The sequence below is a fragment of the Rhinopithecus roxellana genome, chromosome 8 (assembly GCF_007565055.1).
Source record: "Rhinopithecus roxellana isolate Shanxi Qingling chromosome 8, ASM756505v1, whole genome shotgun sequence".
Classification (NCBI taxonomy): Eukaryota; Metazoa; Chordata; class Mammalia; order Primates; family Cercopithecidae; genus Rhinopithecus; species Rhinopithecus roxellana.
Window position 1 is genome coordinate 66,825,077 of NC_044556.1, and position 24,265 is coordinate 66,849,341.

The 24,265-nt window shown below is 38.1% G+C and overlaps 1 protein-coding gene across 1 annotated transcript in view; it reads left to right on the forward strand.

Annotated features, from left to right (window-relative positions):
- Positions 1-24,265, forward strand: part of USH2A (usherin) — an 825,608-nt gene that overhangs the window by 444,941 nt on the left and 356,402 nt on the right. The gene's annotated exons all lie outside the window — the stretch shown is intronic.

Genomic DNA, 24,265 nt, shown 5'->3' on the forward strand with positions numbered 1-24,265 from the left:
ATTATTGTATGGGAGTCTAAGTCTCTTTGTAAGTCTCTAAGGACTTGCTTTATGAATCTGGGTGCTCCTGTATTGGGTGCATATATACTTAGGAGAGTTAGCTCTTCCTGTTGAATTGATCCCTTTACCATTATGTAATGGCCTTCTTTGTCTCTTTTGATCTTTGATGGTTTAAAGTCTATTTTATCAGAGAGTAGGATTGCAACCCCTGCTTTTTTTTTGTTCTCCATTTGCTTGGTAGAGCTTCCTCCATCCCTTTATTTTGAGCCTATGTATGTCTCTGCATGTGAGATGGGTCTCCTGAATACAGCAGACTGATGGGTCTTGACTCTTTATCCAGTTTGCCAGTCTGTGTCTTTTAAATGGAGGATTTAGTCCATTTACATTTAAGGTTAATATTGTTATGTGTGAACTTGATCCTGCCATTATGATATTAACTGGTTATTTTGCTCGTTAGTTGATGCAGTTTCTTCCTAGCCTTGATGGCCTTTACATTTTGGCATGTTTTTGCAATGGCTGGTACCGGTTGTTCCTTTCCATGTTTAGGGCTTCCTTCAGGGTCTCTTGTAAGGCAGGCCTGGTGGTGACAAAATCTCTAAGCATTTGCTTATCTGTAAAGGATTTTATTTCTCCCTCACTTATGAAACTTAGTTTGGCTGGATATGAAATTCTGGGTTTAAAATTCTTTTCTTTAAGAACGTTGAATATTGGCCCCCACTCTCTTCTGGCTTGTAGAGTTTCTGCCGAGAGGTCTGCTGTTAGTCTGATGGGCTTCCCTTTGTGGGTAACCCGACCTTTCTCTCTGGCTGCCCTTAAGATTTTTTCCTTCATTTCAACTTTGGTGAATCTGGCAATTATGTGTCTTGGAGTTGCTTTTCTCGAGGAGTATCTTTGTGGCGTTCTCTGTATTTCCTGAATTTGAATGTTGGCCTGCCCTACTAGGTTGGGGAAGTTCTCCTGGATGATATCCTGAAGAGTGTTTCCCAACTTGGTTCCATTTTCCCCCTCACTTTCAGGCACCCCAATCAGACGTAGATTTGGTCTTTTGACATAATCCCATACTTCTTGCAGGCTTTGTTCATTTCTTTTTCTTCTTTTTTCTTTTGGTTTCTCTTCTCGCTTCATTTCATTCATTTGATCCTCAATCGCTGATACTCTTTCTTCCAGTTGATCGAGTCGGTTACTGAAGCTTGTGCATTTGTCACGTATTTCTCGTGTCATGGTTTTCATCTCTGTCATTTCGTTTATGACCTTCTCTGCATTAATTAGTCTAGCTGTCAATTCTTCCACTCTTTTTTCAAGATTTTTAGTTTCTTTGCACTGGGTACGTAATTCCTCCTTTAGCTCTGAGAAGTTTGATGGACTGAAGCCTTCTTCTCTCATCTCGTCGAAGTCATTCTCTGACCAGCTTCGATCCGTTGCTGGCGATGGACTGCGCTCCTTTGCAGGGGGAGATGCACTCTTATTTTTTGAATTTCCAGCTTTTCTGCCCTGCTTTTTCCCCATCTTTGTGGTTTTATATGTCTCTGGTCTTTGATGATGGTGACGTACTGATGGGGTTTTGGTATAGGTGTCCTTCCTGTTTGATAGTTTTCCTTCTGACAGTCAGGACCCTCAGCTATAGGTCTGTTGGAGATTGCTTGAGGTCCACTGCAGACTCTGTTTGCCTGGGTATCAGCAGCAGAGGTTGCCGAAGATAGAATATTGCTGAACAGCGAGTGTACCTGTCTGATTCTTACTTTGGAAGCTTCCTCTCTGGGGTGTACTCCACCCTGTGAGGTGTGGGGTGTCAGACTGCCCCTAGTGGGGGATGTCTCCCAGTTAGGCTACTCAGTGGTCAGTGACCCACTTGAGCAGGCAGTCTGTCCGTTCTCAGATCTCAACCTCCGTGTTGGGAGATCCACTGCTCTCTTCAAAGCTGTCAGACAGAGTCGTTCGCGTCTGCTCAGGCCTCTGCTGTTTCCCCTGTTGTTTTTTAGCTGAGCCCTGCCCCCAGAGGTGGAGTCTATAGAGACAGGCAGGTTTCCTTGAGCTGCTATGAGCTCCACCCAGTTCGAGCTTCCCAGCGGCTTTGTTTACCTACTTAAGCCTCAGCAATGGCGGGTGCCCCTCCCCCAGCCTCGCTGCTGCCTCGCGGTTAGATGGCCGCAGACTGCTGTGTTAACAATGAGGGAGGCTCCGTGGGCGTGGGACCCTCCCGGCCAGGTGAGGGATATATTCTTCTGGTGTGCCCGTTGCTTAAAGCGCGGTATTGGGGTGGGAGTTACCCGATTTTCCAGGTGTTGTGTGTTTCAGTTCCCCTGGCTAGGAAAAGGGATTCCCTTGCCCCTTGCACTTCCCAGGTGAGGTGATGCCTCACCCTGCTTCAGCTCTCGCTGGTCAGGCTGCAGCAACTGACCAGCACCGATTGTTCGGCACTCCCTAGTGAGATGTCCCCAGTACCTCAGTTGAAAATGCAGAAATCACCAGTCTTCTGTGTCGCTCGTGCTGGGAGTTGGAGACTGGAGCTGTTCCTATTTGGCCATCTTGCTCCACCCTCCAGAAACTCTTTTAAGTAACTCATTACTGAAAATTGAAATGGACTCTTTTAGCATAGGCACAAAGAATGAAAGAAAAAAGTTACAGTTTTATTAGTTTGTCTTACGTTTACTATGATATTAACTATTCCAGCCATCTCATTTTAATTAAACTTTTGGCAAATGCACTAGATATATTTGAGGTAATGGAGAGAATAATCAGAGTGAGTTATTATCTGTGCTATTGAAGTTATTCCTGTACTATTACAAATTTTCCAAGAAAAAATAAATGGATGCCTATTTGATACTATATTAAGTAATCAACCATCTTGTTATATTTCTTACTCCACAAAGAACTCTAGTTGATAGGTGGCAATGAAAATGTTAATGATTTATTTCAATCGGATTGCTTGAAATGCTATTACATGATTTGCATAGTAGAACACTTCCCTCCATCCCAGTTGGTAAATGCAATTGGAACTACAATTGCACTCAGAATCTTCAGTTGTACAGGGAAATATTGTCCACATTTCAAAGCTCTTTGAATGTTTTGTGTATTTGTGTATGTTTTATGTATTTGCAAGCAGTTTTAAAATGTACTCATCAAGCAAGAAGAATTTGGGAGATTTTGGAGATTTGTATTAGTACTACAATGGTATTCCAAAGTCTTGTATTTAATCACAGTGGGATTTTTAGAATTTTAATTGTGGTACAATGGTTAGACATTTAAAAGGTAGTTTTATTTCTTAAAAAACTACTTTTTTTTTTTTTTTTTTTTACTACTTCTCTCCATTTTCCCCCAATTTTTTAGCATTTTGTTTCTCTTGTTGATTGTCTAGAGAGGGATAATCTGATTGTTGGAAAGCATCTTGTCTCTCCATCTGTCTTCAAAGTCCCCACGCTTCTCCTCCAATACCCAAAGAATAAAGTCCAAATTTTTAGTCTGGTATTCACGTTACTACCAACTTGTGACTCAACCTGAATACACATTGCCTTGTAACGTATCTTCCTTTCTAGCCACGCTGTAATATTTATGGCTTAATGTTGGGTTGTAAAACATGGGTGGAGTCAAATAGTCCTGGAGTCAAAAATTGTTTCTAATGTACAGTGACTGTGTTACCTTGGGAAATTCATTAACTTCCATGGACCCCAGTTTCCTTGATTAGAAAATTGAGATTAACAGGCCGGATGCTGTGACTCATGCCTGTAATCTCAGCGTTTTGGGAGCCTGAGGCGGGCAGATCATGAGGTCAGGAGATTGAGACCATCCTGGCTAACATAGTGAAACCCCGTCTGTACTAAAAATACAAAAAATTAGCCAGGCGTGGTGGCAGGTGCCTGCAGTCCCAGCTACTGGGGGCGGGGGGGGGGGGGGGGGGGCTAAGGCAGGAGAATGGCATGAACCTGGGAGGCAGATCTTGCAGTGAGCCGAGATCGTGTCACTGCACTCCAACCTGGGTGACAGAGCAAGATTCCGTCTCAAAAAGGAAAAGAAAAGAAAAGAAAAGAAAACTGAGATTAACAATCCCATCAGCACCTTGTCTTTACCTGTAGAAATCCAACTCCTTCTTCTAGGCTAACTGTAGGCCTCTTATTCTATGGAATCATTCCACTGTTCCTTAAGTTTAAGGTAAACTTTCCCTCTTCTCTTGACTATGTGACCTGTTTCTATGCCTTCATAATGGAATTTCATTCAGCCTGTGCTTAAAGTTATTTGGGTATATGTCAAACACTCCCACCAGATGATAAGGACCATAAATCATTAATTTCTCTTTCACTCCACAGAGCCTAACACAATGTTCTACTTTTTATTGGTACCCAATAATATTTAATTCATTTAATGTCTCTTGTGGAAATTACCTTTGATCAGTGGCATATATACTCCAAAGCTCTGGCTCTTTAATGATACCAAGAGAGATGATACCACCCAGTGCCTGCAATATATTTGTTCAAAATGCATTTGTTCCTAAAATATATTTGTCTAGCTGTGTAGATTCTGGGCCTGGGTTTCTATTTTGGGAATGTCGATCTTGCATTTGACCAAAGAATTTTTACTTTTCTTTTCTGGATTATACCCAATTCAAAGTTAATGGTACTAGACCCACATGGCAATATATGCTACCTAATGGTTGCTTTCTAATTTCTGAATATACTGCAGAAGACAAATACAATTGGAGAATAAGATAGACTTCATTCTTGTGTAACTAAATAAACCCTTTCAAAAAATTTTAAATGGTATTTCTCAAATTTATCTGATTCTTAGAACCATCTTGGGAGCACCAATTGAAGAAGTAGATTCTAGGCTCCACCACAGGCCTCCTAAATAATCAGAATCTTCCACTGCCTTGGTTATCATCAAAATGCTCCTGGATATTTAATACATTTTCCAACTGAGACCACTCACAAAATCCTCCACCTGGATTTTTGTTACATCTTCAACTCAGCATATCCAAGTTGATTTCTCCTCATGGTCTCTGTCTCTCTACTTGCTCTTTCTCCTGTATTCCCTCTGTCACGGATTTGCACCACCCAGCCCTGCCAGCCAGGATACTGAGCAGCAGTCTTCACTTTAATCCTTGCTCACCCTTGACTGCTGTCACCACACAACCCCTCGACTGCACTTCACTAGTGAAGACCACTAATATTGCTTACCCAGATCGCTTCAGGAGCCTCCTCATGCCATGCAAAAAAATTGCATTTGTTCATTCGAAGTATGTATTTTGATGGCCTACTAGTTTCCATCACTCTTATATATACAGTGAATTTCCTTGCTTCTTGATCTCAAGGATGCCAGAGTCCCTTGGGGAAAATATCCATATAAATGAATGCTCACAAGGTAGGGAGGTGTACAAGGTGCCAGATATACAAAGAAGCAGCTCCCAGTGGTGCCCTATGAGATGTGGACATGTCATCCCTCTGCATCCTCATGAAGATGTTGCAGGACCAGAGATATACAAGTGTTTAGTCTGAAACAGGTACTACTTGCCTGGTTTTGCACACTCAGGTTTCAAAATCTTGACTCTGTTAGTCAGTTATGTACCTAAAGCAATGTTTATTCACTAGGGATTTATAAACATGAACAAAGATTTGTTGAGAAAAATTAAACCCACCTTCTATAGTGAGAACTAGGTATATTTTTATGCATGCCTATATATGACAAAATATGAAGGGTATAAAAAGGTTCTGACATAAATGTCCAGTTCTTGCCAAACAGTTGGTAGCCTTTGGCTACCATGGCGTACGAAACATTCTCTCCTTTTCACAGCTGATTCTGACTGAAATGATCAGCTCCTACTCGTGAAAGTCTGATGGTAATCTTTAACCAAGGCTTTAAGAAAATATCCTCTCCCTTTGTTATTTCAGTTCTCTTCCTTGTCTCCCAACCTGGTCCTTCTCCACAGTGTCTGTGCTGGGAAGCTTGCTAGTTGGTTCAGTACATACTTTATGAACCCTGAGAATTTTTCCTAATTTGGTGTCTTTTGTTCAGTAGTGTACCAGCAGCTCCAAGAACAGTGCCTTGGCACATAATAATTGCTCAGTTAAAAATTTGTTGATCACCATTATTAAAGTAAAAAACAGAAAAACAACACATTCTGGAAAGGATGTGGAGAAATTGGGACCCTTAAGTACTGTTGGTTGGAATATTAAATGGTGCATCTGCTATGAAAAATAGTGTAGAGTTTCCTCAGATAATTAATAATAGAATTATTATATGATGTAGCAATCCCACTTCTTTAAATATATCCAAAAGAATTGGAAACAAGATACATTGCAGCATTATTCACAGTAGCTAAGAGGTGCAAACAATCCAAGTGTCTATGGACAGATAAATGCATAAGAAAAATGTGATATATTTATACAATGGAATATCATGCGGCCTTAAAAAGAAGTAAGTCCTGTCATATGATACAATGTGGATGAAACTTGAGGACATTATGGTAAATGAAATAAGCCACTCACAAAAAGACAAATACTGCATGATTGCACTTATGTGAGTTTATCTACAGTAGTTGAATACACAGACACAGAAAGCAGAATTACAGTTACCAAGGGCTGGGTGGAAGGGGGAAATGGAGAGCTGTTGTTCAGTGGGTTTAGAGCTTTAGTTTTCCAAGACGACAAAGTTCTACAAATCACGACCATGTGTATGTAGATAACATGGTCGTGCACTTAAAATGATTAAGATGCCCAATTTTATGTTGTGTTTTCTACCATAATAAAAAAATATGATATAGGGAGGATGTAATAAAATGCCATAAACTTCTAAACTAGAAAAAAAAAGATTAAGAGCAGTGTTAGTTTAAAACAAACAAATTTGTTAATTAATAATCACTTAGCGATCTATGCATAAAATATGCATTTGTTAAACAAGGGTGAGCTCATACTATTTGCATTGTTGTGGAATTCACTTTTCTCACTTCACAATATGGTGCAAACATCTTTCCTTGCAGTTCAGTGAAACGTGACCTCATTCTTTCAAAAGGCGGTATGCAATCCCACTGATGAATCTACAGCTTACAAGACCCACCTTTTTACTGATGGACATTTCTGTGATTTTACTATTACAATGTTACTTGCTATTAATCGCCTCAGTCTGCCAAGTACAGTCTTTAAGTACTGAGTCATTATCACTTGATTCACACCTAAGGCTTTGCTCGTCTTCAAATATGTCCTGCTTAATTCTAGTCCCTTGCTTCACATACCTGCAAAAATGATGGTGTGACACTCCAGCTCTGTGTTTCTCTAATCAGAGTCCTTTGCACCCACATTCCCTCTGGCAAAGGTGTTCTTTTCAGGCTGCGATTTCAGACATGATTTTAAAACCGCGAAAAAGAGCGACTTTTAGGTCCAAGGTTCCTAGGAACCCTTATTATGTAGGACCTTGACGCTTCCTTTGTAAGACCTTAGCTATCACAGAGAAGTAGCACGAAGGATTACTGTCTAATAAGTTTGTGACCTGTATTGTGTAGATTGCAATTGCGTAATTCAAGTTATGCTTTTGGGAGCTTCCAAATTCTCATGAGCCATATTCCCTTTTAGAAGCTTAAGCCTTAGAATCCTGAAATATGTTTTTTCTTCACACTTCAAGTCTACCTTGCTAAAACAGCATAGCTATCTGACTATGCCAAACTTATTCGTCATTATCTAGCATAACATTTAAAGTGACATTTTAAACTAATTAGAATATGTGTTTTTTAAAATACTAACTAAAAATATGGAATATAAAATGTTTATCTTTTATTAATAGCCATAATTCCTTGTAACTAACCTCTATTTTCACCTAAGTAAATCGACCTAAAATAGTTTCTTTATTAGACTAAGCCGCATGAAGGCAGGAATCATTTGTGCCTTTTTCACTGCCCTAGTCCTGGCCCTTGACAGAGTGCCACAGAGTAGAGGGGTGTTATAAAGCTGTCGAATGAATTCATATTTACTGATGATAGGGACAATAACAAAATTGCAGTAGTGTTGATGTGAGAAGCATATTCACATGCAATCATACAACATACACAAATGCCCACTGTGAGCACATTTTATGATTATGTAACACAGGCGGTATGATTTCAAAGGCAGCAGAAATGAATCTTCCTCTTGGCCTGCTGAAGGCTTAAAGCACACACTTAGAGACCCAGTCCTTTTGCTTAAGATTTCATCAGCCTGGTAATCTGTAGATATTCTAATGAAAGACAGCACATAGACTTGTCTTGTTTGCACTTTGCATGTCTCAGTATGAAAGGATATATTTTTACTGTGATCAGGATTTGTTAATAACAACATGGGCATAATTAAGAGAGAAGCATTTGGCTGCGCGTGGCGGCTCACGCCCATAATCCCAGCAATTTGGGAGGTCGAGGTGGGCAGATCACTTGAGCCCAGGAGTTCGAGACCAGCCTGGGAAACATGATGAAACCCTGTCTCTACCAAAACAAAAAAAAAAAAACAAAAAATAAAGAAAAACGTAGCCGGCCATGGTAGTGTGTGCCTGTAGTCCCAGCTACTTGGGAGGTTGGGGCATGAGAATCGCTTGAACGTGGGAGTCAGGGGTTGCAGTGAACCACAATTGTGCCACTGCACTTCAGCCTGGGTGACAGAGTGAGACCATGTCTGAAACAAAAAAGAGAGAGAGGGAGAAGCATGAGAGCTGGGCACCCATTAGACATGGTCTAGCATCTTCTGGAGAAGTGAAGGGGACCTAAGAAGCTTATGGAAATATTTTCCTAATTTAGTCTTTCATATTGGTCCATCTTTGTGAGAATTTATATGTGAACACGTCTCAAAACAGTGGCAGTCATGTCAAAAATAATAGAAACATCTTAGGAGGCTGATTATTTTTGTAGACTTACACATAGCGCCTTGAAGACAATAGAACGTTATTAAAAAAATATTTGGCTCAGTGTTTTGAGCTTGTATATTCTGTCAGTAATGGATGGTAGAGAAATCAATTAACTATAGATCTTTCATATACACTCTATATCTGTTGTCCTTCACATGAAGAGATGATGCTATAGAAATAAATTTTTTATAATGTATGCACATGAAGTTGTATGTATAAATACAAATTAAATATTCTATGCATGCATAGAAAGAAATACTTGATTTCCTGCTAACACTAATAACATTAGTAATAATAATAATGGCTATAATTTATAAGAATTTGCCAGGTACTTTAATTCTCATAACTAGCCCATGAAATAGGTATTGTTATTCCACAAATGTGGAAACTTAGATTTAGAAGTATTAAACAATTTAATTACTCAAAATCAAGACAGCTGATTAAGCAGAAAGGTTGTACAAATCAAAGCAAGGTGTGAATAACAAAACTTCATGGTTTTCTTCACTATACTACCTGCCTCTACAGTTTGTAGAAAGGCTTATAATGTAGAATTTAATCTAGCTATATGAAAACAAAATTTTGTTACTTTTACCTGTTCAATGTCCTGTTCTTAGTGCCAATATTTACAATTCATAAGATCTGTGTTCTAGTTTTTCTCTGGTTTTAGAGAGATAACTGTTTGGTATTTCGTTTGATTTTCTTACTTTTTATTTTGAAATAACTTTATTTTTAAATGGTCAAAACCTGATTCTATTTTCTTTCCTAGAAACGGTCAGTTTTAATAGGTGAAATGGATTATAGAACTCAGCAAATCATTTAGGAAAACTGCTTGACAGTTTTGAGCAAACCTTGTGTAACTTTTATGAAACACCTCCAGTCAGTTTGTCAGGTAGAATTTCCCAAGCACGGTCTTTTTTAGATTCAGTTGATTCCATTTTTAGGAGAGCATAACAGTAATAAGGCATTATCCCACAATGTGAAAGCTCTTCTCTGTTTTCCTTTTTTAATTGAAGGATCAAGTATTCACACAGGGAGATATCTGCCACATTCAATCAGCTTCTGGACCTTGGGGGGAGCCCTTAGTTGATACTTCTATTGCCGTGCTGCACTAGAAAAGACAAACAAATATGTTTGGAGCATCTATATTCACTATGCATGCTATTTTTATGACACACTAAAGCATTATTGTTTAATTCTTACAGTAAACAGAATTCTACAGTGTAAATAGAGTTACCTTGTATTAAATTTACATTGTATTATACTTGCATTGAATTTCCTTGGTTATATATGACAACCTATCGAGCACCTTAGGAAATACAATTTGACATAACATGATGAAGAGGCACTAAGATATATACCCCAGTGGATATGCTTTATGGACAATTATCGTCCAGCTTCCTTGTGAAAATTAAACACCTTAAAAATCCTATCATTATGGAAACAGAAAGGTGATAAACTTGAAATTCCTTCTGTTGTACAGCCAATGGGAATTAAGTATCCATTTTGTGGATCATCCATTGAAGAGCTGAATGTCTAGAACTAGATTAAATTAAACAGAATTAAGCCAGAACCTGACCCCCTTTGCCACATGGCATGTTACAGTTTTATTTTGCTTCAGCTGTCTTACTGATTATTAGCACCAGAGAATAAGCAAGAAAAAGCCTGAAAAAATACAATGTGGTACAATACAATAGAAACAAATGATATTTTTTATGGTGGATAGTTATCTTTTGCTTTTCTAGATTCACTCTCCTTTTCCACTCAGTCCCATGCTCTGCAAGGCTGACCCTTTCCTCGCAGTGGCAGTGGCCTTCCTCTCTCTCTCTGGCTTCCTGTTGGTTTGTCCATGGGCAGCAACACCAAAAGATGAGAGGGTGAGAGGAGCGTGGAGTCTCAGAACTTATTCCCCTTGACTCTCTTTCTGCATGGCTCTGGATTCCAGGGCTGCATTCCTCTAGTAAATGCTACAGTTCCTATTCAAAGGCCCTTTCCTATAGCATCAGGTTTCTTCAGGTTCCTGAATTTGTTCTCACCCTTTCCCCTACAAACGTAAAGATGTTTACGGACTCCGAGCCAACTAGTTAGAATGGTCTAGCAATCCTAGCTAGTACTAGCTGGGGATGCTTTATTATCACTGTTTGCTTTCCCTTAACCCTGTCCGCATCTTTGTAAATAGGAGTTCCACTAAAATCTCTTCCATTGCCATTTGAGTTGTCATTGGTTTCCAGTTGAAACCCTGACTGATTCCAAATTTTACTTAATCCACATTTAACACAGAGAGGTGTTTTGTGTGTGTGTGTTTTGATGGGGGGTAGTGCGTGAAGATACATTTAAAATGACTTTTTCATGCTAAGAGTGGCAAGAATAAATAAGTGAACAAAATTTCCATTTTCTTAAACTTTGTTTCAATACAATAGACATTTTAAAGGCCAATAAGGAGAGCCAGGTTCTAGTGGCAGCTTGCTGACCTAATAAACTCATCATATTTAATTTTTCAAATAATAATCAACTTATTAATATATCTTTGAAAACTTTTCTCTTACTATTATAAAATATTTGTTTGTTATCATTAGTGAAATAATGGCTTATGACATCTTCCTCTTGATGAAGTAGCTCTGAGTGCCAAGTTTAGCTTAAAGGTCAGTTTCAGATGGGCGCAGTGGCTCAAGCCTGTAATTCCAGCACTTTGGGAAGCTGAGGTGGGTGTTAACACCTGAGGTCAGGAGTTCAAGACCAGCCTGGCCAACATGGTGAAACCCTGTCTCTACTAAAAATATAAAATTATCTGGGCATGGTGGCAGGTGCCTGTAATCCCAGTTACTCAGGAGGCTAAGGCAGGAGAATCACTTGAACCTGGGAGGCGGAGGTTCCAGTGAGCCGAGATTGCACCATTGTACTCCAGCCTGGGCAACAAGAGCAAAACTCCATCTCAAAAAATAAATAAACAAATAAATAAAATAAAAATCAAGGTTAGTTTCTCGGATAAGCCCCATTATGTAACTTACCCAGACTAGGTTAGCATCCACCTCTCCCTTCCTTATCCCATATTTTCCTTCTATCCATCTGGTTTTTAAAAAGTAAACTTTACATCCACACAACACATCTAAAGTCTAGTCTGTTCTTTCATTTAGATTGAAAGTTTTGTGAAGGAAGTAACAATGACTGTTCTGACAACTTCTGTATTACCAGCATGCAACACAATGCTTGGCTCACAGTAGCTACCCCATAGTTACTGATGAGCCAGATGATGATCAGAAACCAAATCTAAATCCAGCAGACTTACAAAAATTATTTTACAGTGTGTAGTAACTACTTGTTTCTTTGCACTTTCTGGACTTAATTGGAAAGTAATGAATTTTAAGTGAAAAGATAGCACACAGATATAAGAAACTATTGGCTAATGGCAGATGGTGTACCAAGGAGGAATACAGACCTGCCTAAGCTTATTTTTGAGAGATGTTAGTTTAGTTTTTACAAGAGAAGTGCAGCACATGACACAGGTCAGAATTGGAGGAGACAGTCTAAGGTGAGCTTCCCATAGCAAGTAAGACTTTAACTCATACTACAAACAAGGGACAGCTCTATGTGTGGCCGTTCTATGTGCACAGTGCCTATTACTACTAAAGCACATTCACATATGCTCATTTGTTCGAGTCTCAGATCAACTGTCAGACCACCAGGGCAAGGAATATTACCCCATTTTTTTGGTCAGGAAATAAAAGCTTAGTGAGTTTTTGCTATCTAACCAAGTTTTAAAGGTATGTGATCATGACACAAGTACTGAAGTGGTTGGAGGAAGAGTCCTGAAAAAGAAGGCAATTGGCTTGGAAGCTTTTGACTTTGTTTTGAAATAGTGCCCAGAACAGGGGAGGCACTCAATAACTAACTTGTTGATTGAATGAATAATTACTTACTTAAAAGTATATGCACAAAATTGATAGTTCAAAATAATTGGTTGTATAATTTATCCTGTTTGCAAGTTGCTTTTTTCCTCTAATTCACATGGAATAAACATCTTTTTATGTTAATAGGTGTAGTGCTCCCTCATTTTTCCTCAAAGCTTAATAAAATGCCGTTGAATGAAACCACAACATTTATAGAGGCTATCTGGTAAATGATTGATTAACATCCATTCCTCGGTACAACCACATCTCATTAATGCCAGCTAACCATTAATTATAAAAGATTTTGGCAATAAGGTTTGGTGCTTGGACTAGTAGATAGTCCTCAAATGGATTCCCATTTATTTGGGTTTGGTATAGTCCTTGAGTGAGTGTTGCAAGGAATGTTTAGCCAATAGCTATATCCTGAGGAGTCCCCAAAGTTAGAGGAGAGGACCCTGAAATAGCTGTTAAGCCTCCTGTTCTAAAACAAAATCATACAACAGGGTTTAATGTCAAAGAATGAAAAGGAAAAGAAAGCTGATGGGCCTATTTTAATATCAGACAAAGAATGCTTTACAGTGAGCAGTATTATTAGATATAAAAAGGTAGTTTCATAATAATAAAGGAGTTACTAAAATTAACATTTACTTTTATCAAAATATACTATAAGTACCCACAAAGATGAGTAGTAAGAGAGTTGATATTTAGAACACATGTAACCATCAGAAAACTGTATCCAGAATATATAAAACATTCCTACACATCTATAATAAACTGGAGTTAACATCTGAAAAGTCATTTCACAAAAGAAGAAAATAAAATGTCTGATAAACATAAGAAAATGGGCCAACCTCTGTAATAATCCAAAAGTAAATACCAAAACAAGATATCAATTTTTACATCTAATACTGCCAAAAATTTCAAAGTCTGACAATAAGGTCTTTTTGAGGATATAGAACAATGAGAACTCACATGGACTTACATGTACACTAGAATTGACATACTTTCAAAAAGAGATGAGCACTGTCTAGTAAAACTGAAAATATTTCAACAATTTCTCTCCAGGACATTTGTCCTAGAGAACTTGTATACATGTGCTTCAGGACACATGTACAAAAATGTGTATAATTACATTGATGTCATAGCTAAAATATAGAAACATTCTATCAAGAGTAGAATAAATAAATAACATTTGCCCCACAGGAATACTACACAGAACTAAAAATGAGTGAAGTATGGCTACTCTCAAAAACATGTATAGAACGCATGAATATTATGTTACACAAAGCAGGATGCAAAAATTATACATACAACATAACTCTATTAATATAAGTTAGAAAACCATGAGAAACTTGCTTATGTTGTTAAGGGATGCAGTTCTCAGTAGAAAAGCAAGGACGTGGTTCTTCAAAAGTCCTCATAGTTATCTGTGAGGAAGGGAAAGGGCTCCAATTATAGACAGGAGATTTCTGGGGTCCTGGCAACATTCTATGTTTTCTTTTTTTTTTTTTTTTTTTTTTGAGGCGGAGTCTCGCTCTGTCGCCCAGACTGGAGTGCAGTGGCGCAATCTCGGCTCACTGCAAGCTCCGCCTCCCGGGTTTACGCCATTCTCCTGCCTCAGCCTCCGGAGTAGCTGGGACTACAGGCGCCCGCCACCTCGCCCGGCTAGTTTTTTGTATTTTTAGTAGAGACGGGGTTTCACCATGTTAGCCAGGATGGTCTCGATCTCCTGACCTTGTGATCCGCCCGTCTCGGCCTCCCAAAGTGCTGGGATTACAGACTTGAGCCACCGCGCCCGGCCCACATTCTATGTTTTCAACGTGAGTAACGGTTACATGGCCTTTGGCTTTTCAATTTGTCATTAAAATGGAATTGATATTATATATACTTTTATATGTTATATTTTATTACATGATGTTTAAAATGTAGAAAAAATAGATATATGGAAGCTGTAAGGTTGTATGCACTGTGAAGTCTGAATGCTTCAGTGCCGACACATAGCTCTACCACTTCCTAGCTATATTAACACTGGCCAAGCTACCAAACCTCTCTAAAACCGTTTTTTGTCATCTATTTTTTCTCATCTGAAATAAAAACCATTCCACTATCAAGAGTTTTTCCTGAAGATTAAATGGTACTTGATTAAAACACTCAATCCAGTTGTTATTGCTTTAGCATGAACTTCTTTGGACTTTAAAGTGTTTGTGTCTTCTTACCGGGCATGCTCCCCTGCACAACAGTATTTTTTAATTTAAATATTTTATTTTGAGATAATTACAGATTCACAAGCAATTATAAGAAAGAGATTACATGTATCTTTAATTCAGTTTCTCTCAATGCCAACATCTTCTGAAACTATAATACAATATCACAACTAAGATTTTGATACTGATACAATCAAGATACAGAACAATTCCATCACAAGACATAGTTTTTTCTTATTCTCAGACTGAAAAACAATTCCTTTTTTAACCAGGAACAGAAGGGTAAGTTAGTTTTTTAGAAGTAGGCTTTTATGAGATTGTTAACTTCATTGTTCATGTTTGATAAAGAAACACTCTTTTCTGAATAGTGACATTATCATTCCATATCGCAATCTAACACATTCCATCCCTAAGTGTCAAAGTTTTTTTTTTTTAATTAAAGAGAAAGTATATATAACTGCTAAAGATGTTTGTCCTGCCACAGACTACTGCTGAAATGCATCATTCCCACATCCCTGCCTCATTCACGACTACTTCCTATACATTCAGGAGAAGATGACTTTAATAATTATTTTTCCTGTTTGATATTTTTAACCATCTCACTGTTACTACCTCCATGGTCTTCCCTACTCCAGTCTATTTTATATGTGATTCTAGATTAATTTTTCTGTATATGACTTTATCTTGTGGCTAGTCAGTTCATAAAAACACTGATGGTCTCCTGTGCATCATAAAATCCCAACTCCTTGTAGTGTCATTCAAGGCCCCAAACTCCCTTTGAAGTTTTGTTTTCTATTAGACTTTATCCAGTGATATGGTTTAGCTCTGTGTCCCCACCCAAATCTCATCTTGAATTGTAAAAATCCACACATGTCATGGGAAGGACCCCGTGGGAGGTAATTGAACTATGGGGGCATGTTTTTCCTATGCTGTTCTCATGATAGTGAATAAATCTCATGCGATCTGATGGCTTTATAAAGGGGAGTTCCCTGCACAAGCTTTCTTACCTGCTGCTGTGTAAGACATGCCTTTGCTCCTCCTTCACCTTCTGCCATGATTATGAGGCCTCCCTAGCCATGTGGAACTGGAGAGCCCATTAAATCTCTTTCCTTTATGAATTACCCAGTCTCAGGTATGTCTTTATTATCAGCATGAGAATGGAATAATGCATCCAGCTACAGGAATAACAACAAATTATTAATCTATTTGCGATACATTTACTAAACCTTGCACTTTCTTACTTCTAGGCAATGGCAAATGTCATTTTCCTCACCAGAAGCATCGTCTTGAAACATAGGTTTTTCACATATTACCTTTCAGGGGAGTCATATTAGCTTCATCACATGACTTATTGAATACCCCGCTTCCGTATATGGAAGACTTGACTGCTCTAAAAAGCCTATAGCACTTCTTTAGCCAGAGTGATTATTCCCTGCTAGAGGGTCCTGTATATACTGTCTACTATTTAACTATGTCATTTGTTTGGCATAAAGTCATTGTGGTGCTTACGATCCTTGTTTAACCCTTGAACTGTTATTTCATTATACCTATATTTAACTCTTTTCTTACTTCCATAAAGGTAGATATTATTCTTATTCTTTCTGTTCTTACTTCCCAAAATACCAAGTATAGTACTTTATGCTTGATTGATTTTCAATATACTTATATTAATCTTTTTATTAGGCTAATCTTGATTGCTTTTAGAGGCAGAGCATGTTATGTTCATTGGTTCTTAATTCAAGTGAAATTCCTAAAAATTTTAGAAGAGGAAATTAGACCAGAAACATGTAACTAGAGTAGTGACAAGAGTGGGGTGAGATTGCCAGTTTCCACAACTGAATTTATATTTTTATAGCCTGAAAAATGGGTTTGCCCCTCTAAGAATCCATCCCCTGCTCTTTATGACAATGACAACAATTCTTATTTTTTGGAGTTGTCAATGTTAAAGAAAATAATCCATAAAAGTGTGTACCCTATTTTCTGACTCAAAGTAAGTGATCAGAACATATTAATTTTCTTTTTTAAGAAAGGATCTCACTTTGTCCCCCAGGCTGGAGTGTAGTGATGCGATCATGGCTCACTGCAGCCTCGACCTCCTGGGCGCAAGTGATTCTGCCACCTCAGCCTCTCAAGTAGCCAGGACCGCAGACACATTTCATCATGCCCAACTAAGTTTTTGCATTTTTTGCAGAGACAGGGTTTTGCCACATTGCCCAGGCTGGTCTCAAACTCCTAGACTCAAGCGATTCACTTGCCTTTGCCTCTCAAAATGCTGGGATTATAGGCATGAGCCACCATGCTGGGCCCAGAGCATATTTTAAATTACTTTAAATTATTTTGGCCCGGCATGGTGGCTCATGCCTGTAATCCCAACACTTTGGGAGGCTGAGGAGGGTGGATCACAAGGTCAGGAGTTTGAGACTAGCCTGGCCAACACAGTGAAATCCCATCTCTGCTAAAAATACAAAAATTAGCTGGGCATGGTGGCAGGCACCTGTAATCACAGCTATCTAGGAGGCTGAGGCAGGAGAATTGCTTGATTCACCTCCTGGGAGGCGAAGGTTGCAGTGAGCTGAGATCACACCACTGTACTCCAGCATGGGCTACAGAGCTAGACTCCATCTCCAAAAAAATTAAAATTAATTAATTAAAAAAATTATTTCAAGTATTCTATAATTTTGAAAATACTTACATGGCATTTCAAGGACTCAAAATTTTACTTTCCCTAGAGCTATTCATAGGTCAAAACTTTGTTTAAAATGAATGAAAACAGGGGCACAACATACCAAAATCTCTGGGATTTAACAAAGACAGTATTCAGAGGAAAGTTTATAGTGCTAAATAGTTACCTCAACAAGTTAGAAAGATCTCAAATTAACAAACTAACATCTCACCTAGAGGTACTAGCAAAATAAAAACAAACTAAACTCGAAGCTAACACAGATTTTTTTTATTATTATTACTGATTCAATTTTCAAACTTGACATTGTCTGTAAAGGGTTTTAATTTCTTCCTGATTCACTCTTTGGAAGTTGCTTGTTTCTAAGAATTTTCTCTGGATTTTCTAGTTTGTGTGAATAGATGTGTTTATAATACTGTCTGAGGATGGTGTTGTTGTTGTTGTGTTGTTGTTGTTTTTGCTAGAACCCCCCTCAACCAAAAACGAAAAGAAACCTGGACCAGGTAGATTCACACCCAAATTTCACCAGATGTATAAGGAAGAGTTGGTAATGATTCTACTAAAACTATTCCAAAATATCAAGAAGGAAGGATTCCTTCTTAACGCATTCTGTGAGGCCAGCATCTCCCTGATAGCAAAACTTGTCAAAGACACAACTGAAAAAGGAAACTATAGGCCAATATCCCTGATAAACATAGACACAAAAATCCCCAACAAAGTACTAGCAAGCCAAATTCAATAGCACAACAAAAAAGTTAAGTCAACACAATCAAGTAGGCTTCATTCCTAGGATGTCAAGTTTGGCTAAACTTATACAAATCAATAAATGTGATTCATAAATCTCCTTGAGTTGGAAATATATTTAAAAATGTGATTCATCACATAAATAGAACTGAAAGCAAAAACACATGATCATCTCAATAGATACAGAAAAAACTTTCAATAAAATCCAATATACCTTCATGATAAAAGCCCTCAACAAAGTAGGCATCAAAGGAACATACTTCAAAATAATAAGAGCTATCTATGACAAACCCACAGCCAACATCACACAGAGAAGGTAGAAGCTGGAAGTATTCCATCTGAGAATATGAGCAAGATAAGAATGCCCACTCTCACCACTCTTACTCAACATAGTTCTGGAAGTCCTTGCCAGAGCAATCAGGCACAAGAAAGAAATAAAATAAATGCTAGTAGGAAAAGAAGAAGTCAAACTATCTTTCTTTGCTGATGTGATTTTATGCCTAGAAACCCAAAAGATTCCACCAGGAAGTTCCTGGAACTGACAAACAACATCGGTAAAGTTTTAGGATACAAAATAAATATGCAAAAATGAGTAGCATTTCTATACACCAATAATGTTCAAACTGAGAGCCAGATCAAGAAGGCAATCTAATTTACAATAGCCACAAAACAGTAAATACCTAGGAATACATCCATCCAAGGAGGTGAAAGATGTCTACAAGACAAACTACAAAACACTGGTAAAATAAATCATGTATGGCACAAATGGAAAAATGTTCCATGCTCATGGAGTAGAAGAATCAATATCACTGAAATGGCCATAGTGCCCAAAACAATTTACAGATTCAATGCTATTTTTATCAAACTACCAATATCATTTTTCACAGAATTAGAAAAAAGCTATTCTAAAATTCACATGGAACCAAAAAAGAGCCTGAAGAGCCAAAGCAATTCTAAGCAAAAAGAACAAAGCTGGAGGCATCACATTACTTAACTTCAAACTATACTATAAGGCTATAGTAACCAAAACAACATGATACTGGTACAAAAACAGAACACATAGACCAGTGGAACAGAAAAGAGAATCTAGAAATACAGCTGTGCACCTACAGCCATCTGATCTTTTACAAAGTCGACAAAAATAATCAATGGAGAAAGGACTCCCTATTTTTAAAATGGTGCTGGGGTAGCTTGCTAGCCTTATGCAGAGGAATGAAACCAGACCCCTACTTTTCACCATATGCAAAAATTAACTCAAGATGGATTAAAGATTTAAATGTAAGAGCTCATATTATAAGAATCCTAGAGGAAAACCTAGGAAACACCATTCTGTATGTCGTCCTTGGGAAAGAACTTATGATCTAGTCCTCAAAAGCAATTGCAGCAAAAACAAAAATTGACAAGTGGAACCTAATTAAACTAAAGAGCTTCAGCACAGCAAAATAAACTATCAACAGGGTAAACAGACAACTTACAGAGTGGGAGAAAATATTCACAAACCACCCATTTGACAAAGGTCAAATAGCCAAAATCTATAAGAAACTTAAATCAGCAAGTAAAAAACAATTAACCCATTAAAAAGTAGGTAAAAGGCCGGGCGCGGTGGCTCAAGCCTGTAATCTCAGCATTTTGGGAGGCCGAGACGGGTGGATCATGAGGTCAGGAGATTGAGACCATCCTGGCCAACACGGTGAAACCCCGTCTCTACTAAAAAATACAAAAAACTAGCCGGGCGAGGTGGCGGGCGCCTGTAGTCCCAGCTACTCGGGAGGCTGAGGCAGGAGAATGGCGTAAACCCGAGAGGCGGAGCTTGCAGTGAGCTGAGATCCGGCCACTGCACTCCAGCCTGGGCGGTAGAGCCAGACTCCGTCTCAAAAAAAAAAAAAAAAAAAAAAAAGTAGGTAAAAGACATGAACAGACACTTCTCAAAAGAAGGCAGACAAACAGCTAACAAACATGTTCAACATCACTAATCATCAGAGAGTTGCATGTCAAAACCACAATGAGTACCATCTCACACCAGTCAGAATGGCTACTATTAAAAAGTCAAAAAACAACAGATGCTGGCAAGGCCTGCAGAGAAAAGGGTTGAATGCTTGTATACTGTTGGTGGGAATGTAAATTAGTTCAGCCACTGTGGGAAGCAGTTGAAGGTTTTTCAAATAACTTAAAACAGAACCACCATTTGACCCAGCAACCCCATTACTGGGTAAACACCCAAAGGAAGACAAAGTATTCTGCCAAAAGAAACATGCACTTGTGTGTTCATCACAAGACTATTTGTAATAGCAAAGACATGGAATCAACCTAGGTGCCCATTAACAGTGGGTTGAATAAAAAAAATGGTACATATATACTACGAAATACTACATAACCACAAAAAGAACATCCTGAAATCATGTCCTTTGCAGCAACATCTATGAAGCTGGAGGCTTTTATACTAAGCAAATTAATACAAGAGCAAAACAAACAAATATTGCATATTCTCATTTATAAGTGGGAGCTAAACATTGGGTACTCATGGACATAAAGATGGTAACAGTAGACCCTGAGGGTTAATGGCAGGGAATGCGGAGTAAGGGTTGAAAACCTAACTGTTGGGTACTATGCTCACTATCTGGGTGGTGGGATCATTCGTATCCCAAACCTCAGCATCACACAATATACCCATGTAAGAAACCTGCACACAAACCTCCTGAATCTAAAATACAAGTTGAAAAAAAAAAGCTGTTGGTACATGTCCTGTATTCTAGTTAAAGTAAAAAGCATCTTCTTAGGCTACAGTTTAAAATGTCCACTACATTGTATTTGTTAGTTTTTGTTACTCTGTTTAGGAATCTGAGGTCAATGAAATTAAAATTGTCATGTTAATAGGTGTTTTAGACTGACTGGCTTACTAAAAGTGTGTTTTAAAACTGAATCATACAATGTTTTATATTGTATTGATTCTGTTTATATTGAAATCAGCTTAATATGATGTGTGTGTGTGTGTATCAGTATATTAGTCCTACAATGTGATTCTACAATTGATCCTTCAGCCCTTCCTCCATATGCTGTCAAATACAGATACTGTTTACTTTCAGGATGCCAGGTAACTCTGTGTGTGTGTGTGTGTGTGTGTTTTTCTGTGATCTCACCTCTGTTAAAGTTAGACTTCATTCTCATCCACCTCTCAATTAGATACATCCTGGATACTAAAAAGTTTTTGAGCAGTTGAATTAACTGTCACAAATCTCACTTAATTTCATTCTCAGCTTATTTGTCATGTATTCATTTTAGTCTAAGCCCTTCTTTCAATAACTGTCTGCTCTTTATATATCCATAGTTCCAGATGTCAAGGTTATCTAGCTTCTCAACATAGATTGCTAAGGGTTGACTTGCTAGAGTCCGATAGACAAAAAAAAAAAAAAAAAAGAAGAAGAAGAAGTAACTTTAGAGAGACTGTCACTGAGAGAGGATGTAGAAGAACTCAAACAATGACACAAGAATTGGTAAGGTGCAGTCACTGAGTGATGTTTAGGGTAGAAGCTGGGTAAGAACCCTGTATATCTCATCAATCACTGAGGCATTATAGAGTTAGAGAATGTAGTATTTGATGTCCATAATCAAACTTTGAGTCTTCACAAAATGATTCAGCTATATTCATTATATTCTCTGTGAGAAGACAGGTAAGTGTGTATACTTACTAGAAAGATTTCCTTCAAAAATGGTTAAGATTTTTAGAGTTCATGCTTAAGGGGATGAGATTTAGTTATAATGAAAATTAACTTCTATAAAATATCTCATTTCCCAATATGTCAGATAAATGAGATATTATGCACATAATCCTAACATAAAAGACATTCTCTGTTCCCCAATTATGTAAGAAAAGGGAACTGTTGATTTAGGTACTTTCTATCTCAGTTGAAAAGCAGGTCAAATAGATAGTATTTCTAGGGTCTTATGGTTTCTTTAAGAGCTTCTGCAACACACTATTTGTACATAAGATTTTTTGGGAGGTTAACTGATTGCTTCACAGAGAGCCTGGCACATAAGAATTTTTTGTCATTGTTATTACCTGATTATATGTTTTTTTCCCTTTAAATTTTCTATGTATTATAGGTAAGTGGCTTTTTCACTGTGTCTTTCACTTCTCAGCTTTAATTCATTTGTGTCTTTATGTGTCAGGTATTAAATAGAATTAAATCAAATTACCTTCTATAGGTATTCATAAAGTTCCCATAGATGGTCACACCAGAAATAAAGGAAAACAGACACTGGCAGCCAATCTTTTTCTGTGTGAGGAGCTATAAGTGGTACCTGATAGTAAAATAAAGACTCTTTCCAAAAAATTTGGAAATAAGAGAAATGGACTTATCAGAATGATAAACTGTACAAGGTTATCTTCTTAAAGGAAAATGAGTCACAGCAGTAGCTTTTTAAAAGTATTAACTCATTTAAATAAAAAATGCTTTAATCCTAAGAGAACGTATTGACCTAGGTCTGATTGGTATAAGAGAAAACATTTCAGATATTTAAAACAGAGGATATTTTATACAAGTAGGTTGCTCTCAAGGTGTTATAAAGAAGGGCTGGAAGAACAAAAGGGAAAGGTGGCAAGTACTGGAAGGAAAAAAAGGATGATTGACGAGAGCTGCTGCTTACTGCTACACTTGCCGATTTGACATTTGAACCATTATGGGATGCTACCCCAACCAGAGCTGAAATGCCAAAGACATTCCACTACCGAAGAGGCAGAAAGTGCAGAAGAGATGCTTCTTCTGTCTGGGATGCTTGAGGCTGCAGGTGCTTTGTCCCTTGCTGACACAGCAGCTGTCAGCAAAGGCCTCAGCTCTTGGAGCTAGAAGCTGGTCGTTTTCTTTCTTCCTGCTTCTCTCCTCCTCGCAGTGCCTCCCACTGGCAAAACCTAATAGAAGGCCAACAAGCAAGAGTTGGAAACGTAATTTGTACTTTGTAGGTTCAGCCGTACAGAACAGGCTATGGAAGCATGGATGAGTGGCTGGAGTGGACATCAGACGATTAACCTTCTTAGCTACTCGGCATTCACACACACCCTTGTACTTTTCACCACCTTTCATTACCAATAACAGTCACTCTGTGCTTCCGTCGAACATGATACTACAATGCTTTGTACAAATGATGGTGCTCTCACCTCGCTCATCATATTCTTATCTGGGTGATGTTAATTCCCCTTTTAGTTCAGACACAACCCAGCTGGATATTCTTCAACTTAAAAAAACCAAACTATAAATTAATACCCACTAACCCTATTTACATAAATCAATGGGGGAAAGGAGGAAGGAAAATTGGTTACTATATACAAATTTCTGTGTAATAAGCAGAAATAAAACATGACAGCATTTATAATTCTTGTTTCTATAATTAGTTGTGAGATCATAGCTGATATTCACAACTTCTTCTCCTTGCCCTCAGCTCGTGGTTCATCTGTCTGGAGTTCTTTTATTTTTATTTTTTGTAGAGATAGAGTCTCACTACATTGCCCAGGCTGGTCTTGAACTTTGGGGCTCAAGTGGTCCTTCTGCTTTGGCCTCCCAAAGTGCTGGGATTACAGGTATGAGTCATCGTACCTGACTGGTTTGGAATTTTTTACCTAATGAGGTCACTGGATCTTCATTACTAAGGGGGTCTATGTCTTTCATGTTTATCTTGATTGGGTTGCTGCAGATTTGCAATGCTTATATGATTGGACCAGGTCATATGAAGAGATGCCCTTTTGAATGTCCTGACTGACAGACAACATGCAGTAGGAAGTCAGTTTCTCCTCCAATATGATACCTTTTCTTTTTGCCTGTTATAAGGATGCTATGAAGAGAGGGTTAAAGAGAAGCCAATGCGTACCAGGTGCTTAGAACAGTGCCTGATACATCATGAGTCATTAACAA